The sequence below is a fragment of the Apium graveolens genome, chromosome 1, assembly GCF_009905375.1.
Source record: "Apium graveolens cultivar Ventura chromosome 1, ASM990537v1, whole genome shotgun sequence".
Classification (NCBI taxonomy): domain Eukaryota; kingdom Viridiplantae; phylum Streptophyta; class Magnoliopsida; order Apiales; family Apiaceae; genus Apium; species Apium graveolens.
Window position 1 is genome coordinate 100,610,535 of NC_133647.1, and position 4,773 is coordinate 100,615,307.

Consider the following 4,773-nt stretch of genomic DNA (forward strand, 5'->3'; position numbering starts at 1 on the left):
CAATATCTAAAAAAATCTGATCCAGATCTGAATGGACTTGACTTCATATATATAATTATTTTACCTTTAATTGATGTCTTATAATATCATATATAAATATTAAACATTCAAGCATATGATCGATATTAATAAATAATAAATTCATATAATAAAATAGATTGATACTACACTTTAAATTACTAAATTTCTTATTTCATATAATAAAATATTGATATTCATACACTTAAAAAATTATATTTACTTTTAAAATATTAAAATATTATTTATTTTTAAATTTTTATTGACGTACCAAATAACAAAAATTTTAATATATAAAAATTGAAAGAAAAATTAAATTAAAATTATATAAATAATTTTTTTTAATATAAATATTAATTAAACCGGTCCAAAACGGTCCGATCCGGGTTTTTCCGGTCCAGTCCGGTCCCAAGACCGGATAGAGCCGGTCCGGTACTCGATCCGTAATTCTGAAAAAATCCGGTTTTCCGTCCGGTCCGGTTTTTAACCTTTGTGCACCCTAAATTTGAGTGTCTCCTTGTTTACTATAATTCAAATAGTATTTCATAAATGTTACTCCATTTGTTCCATTATTCGAAATGTTTACTATTTGCACATATTTCGAGACTTCTATAAAATATAGTTTCGTAATTTTTTTTGAATAAAAGTTTAAACAAAAATTTTTATATAGAAAAAAATAATTTAAAAAATATAATAAAATTATATTTTAAAGAAGTATTGAAAAGCGTGCCAAAAAATGATGTAATGAATTCATGGACAAAGGGAGTATACGTGATCAAGTGCCTTTTTTTTTATCAACATGATCAAGTACTTGACAGTTTCATACTAAGTTTCCGGGGTAGACTATTTTCGTACTTAGAGCAAGTCCAACAATGTCCTACTAGATACCTTATAAATATAATAAAATATAATGTCCTAGTGATTTAAGACATGAATTTTGCATATTAATTCCAATAATATGCCTTATAATGATGCCTTATTATTAGTATAATATTATATTTGAATTATATTTGGAGGGAAAGAAAAGATGAGAGAGAAGAGATGTGTAAAAAAAGAGGGAATTTTTTTTTTATTGATATAAATTAAATAAGGCATACCAGTAATGCCTTAAAAATGAGGCATTTGATTCATGTTCTAGTGTTTTAAGGTACCATTAGGAGTTGGAGCAGTCATTTAAACAAAATGCCTTAAATTATAGTTTAGGACATTAATTTATGGCACTCTTGGACTTGCTCAGTTTTTGTAGTAGACTACTCCCTCCATTTCATATTATATGTCACATTTCTTTTTACAGAAGTCAAATTTATCAACTTTTAACTAATGATTAAATATTACTCGTATATTATTTTAAAAAATTAAAAATTATAGATTAAAGTAGATTAAATCTACTTTTCGGTGATGTAATTTTTTTTATTTTATTCAATTATAAATTATTAATAAATTTCAGTGAAATTTAAGTCAATTTATCCGTTACAAATTCAAAGAAGACACGTAATATGAGATGGAGTAAATATTTAAGTAGAATGTTAAATTAATAATTAGTTCAACTGTTGGACGTTTAGTAACCTTCAAGGTAAGACGTTCAAATGACGAGCAAAAGAAGTTAGCATCGCACCTCGGGATTAAATAAGTAGAATTGTTGGTGATATATTTGAATTTGGCTCATAAAAATATATGAATGAGATTTAGTAACAATTGAAATAAACTCGAATTTAATTTATTTGAATTCTTAACTAAAAGTAACATGATCTTTAAATTATTTTGCTCATAAAATTCGCAAATTTTATCAAGATTCTATTATTTTTTAAAAATTTATTATAATTATATTTTTTATAAATATTCAATATTCAATCTGTATTTTATATATTGAGATATCAGAAATGGTATCTCAATTAGAGCCGGCAATTTCGTACACGACACGATAACACGACACGAAAATAACGGGTTTGGTTTGACATTTTTGGTACACGGACACAAAAGTACACGAACACGAAAGTACACGTATGAATTTAGTGTCAGTTTTGGGTTTACACTTGGGTACACGACACGAAACGAAAGTACTCGAAATAAATAAATATTTAAATAAATTTATTAAAATTATATAAATACATATATCTTACAATAATATTTTACATATAATATTTACATAATATGGATACAAAATAGATTTAAATTTAAATTTCATAAGATTTGACTGCACTTGAGTCTTTATGACTTATTGACTTAAGACTCGACTATTAAAAATTTAATATTTAAATATATATTTTATTTATCTTTATTTTTATTATTAATTTTAAATTACACGAAACACGACACGAAATATACACGAAATGAAGGTACACAAACACGAAACGAAGGTACACGAACACGAAACAGTTAGACATTCAAGACACGAAACACGAAAGTACACGACACGAAAATACACGAAACGAACAAATTGCCGGCTCTAATCTCAATCGTAGTACTTCCTAGTTTCAACCACATGCCGCCTAATGAACCAAAGGACCCTGATAAAACGATTCGTCGATCCCTAACAAATTGATAAAAAATAATTGTTAAATTGACGTGGTTACGGAGGTGCAAGATTATGGAGAAATTGCAAATTTATATTGCTGACATTCTCTTGTCATTGTCAACTTCTCCAACGCTTAAATTAGGTAGAATAAATGAAAATGCAAATAGGATTACATAGATACTTATTGTAGATTTGTAGCTAAAAAACTATTTATAAAGTTACGTAACAAAATGTTAAATCCTAAACATCCTAATATCTTTTAAATAATTATTGCTGAAGTTAACGTCAAAAAAACCGTGTTTGCTAAAGTATTACTATTGTAGGAGTTTTCCCTGCAGGGTGTTCATAGGTGAACAGACAAAAATTAATACAACTTATGTGAAGATTAACAAGTATGATCAGTGATTAATATAGTTTTATATTATTTATTTTTGATATATTTGGATTTTTGAGTTTTCATACAGTTAAATTTTTGATAAGAGTATAGAAAGTTATAAATAATATAATGATAACATGATGGGCTAAACACGTATTTCGACGATTAGATTTTGGGATTCAACGAGTTGTGACGGAACATGTTGTTATTCGTTTATCTCGCACATTTATATCATGATTGCTTGATTAAAATTAAAAAATATACTTAAATATTCACATATATAAAAACAACTTACTTGAAAATAAAAATTTAATATCCGCCAACATTTGTCATGAAATGACAATTTTCTTAGCAAGTATGGTTGGAAATGGTTTGATAACTTGTTAAGCAATGAATCGGAATTCGAAATACATTGCGAGTTATAAATGTTAAGTAATAAAAAAAGAAGTTAAAAGATCGTTCCTTTTGTTTTCCTCATCATTTAAGCAGCCAAGTGGATGAAATAATTTTGTCATTCGAAACAGAAATACTCTTTAACCCTAATAATAATTCATATAATAATAATCAGAGATAGAATTGGAACAAAAATGAAAGAATTTAAATATTGAAAATAATGACACGCAGAATAGTATTATTGTAGTATGAGAAAGAGCTGTCACCTGGGGCTTATGATTTAAACGGTTTGATCGGTCACAGTTGCGGGGCTTGTCGTCATCTGGACAGCCCAATTCTGCAATAATTAAATCCAAATTACCTAATTCTCTACTGTACTTTACGGATATTTTACTTGCATTATTCCATCTAGTACTATTACAACGTTTAAAATTTGTTTTTCAACGTCATTGGTCGCTCGCTTTATAAATCAATCAATGATACTGTAATTGTAATTATTATTGGAGGTTTTCTTGATTTATATATTCAATTAATTTAATTTATGTTACTTGATACTTAATGATAAAATATGGACTTTTGCACTTCTCTTGTTTTCGGTGAGCAAAATATACGTTAGCTTCATATTTGGTCCATGTAAAAAAGGGCCCCAAATTATGGCTTAATTAAAAAGTTAAATTAAATTTTGGAAGTATTTCAATTATCAAATAAAATATCAGTAAATACTCCATTTATATCTATTTCATTTTATATGCATATAAATTTATTTTAAGCCTATTTTTTGGCGTGCTTATCCGGTGCAAAGTAAGTCGTGTTATTGGGGGCCGGGGTTGGCCTATCTGAAACTGGATGCAAAACTTGCAAGTTGTTATCTTCTTTTTTTCCTGTTCTTTTTCTTTATAGAGTGCTGGACCTGGTTCCCGATTCTCTAATATCCATGTATATACTTGGGTTTGGTTGTGTTTTACAAGTTGAAACTTATATAATTATGTATGGATTTATATTAATATTGTATATTTTTAATTTAGTTTAAATTGTAATTTTTATATTATATGAATAATTTGAAATTAATTATTGTTACATTTTATTTAAAAAGGGTAATTGATTGAGTATTAATAGTTTTTTTTTGTTTTTTTTTATTAAATATAACTGCCTACGTTATTATTTGAAAATTATGGGCTTAATTCTTTTGACGAAAATATGAATTTATTAACTTACTAAATCATCCACAATACAATTCATCATTTCGATAAGAATAGAATACCTATCTGGGAATAAATAAGCCAACCTAACTAATTAATGGGCAACCCTATTTATTTGCAGACCGCTTAATAAAATGCAACATAATGTTGTTTCTTCGACGAAGCAGACTACGACAACTCTCCACAATTTGGCCAAAAGGGGACCTCATTGGCACTTTACTTCTGATAGCCTGCACAAATACGAGGCAATCAGACTCAATCTCTACCCTCTG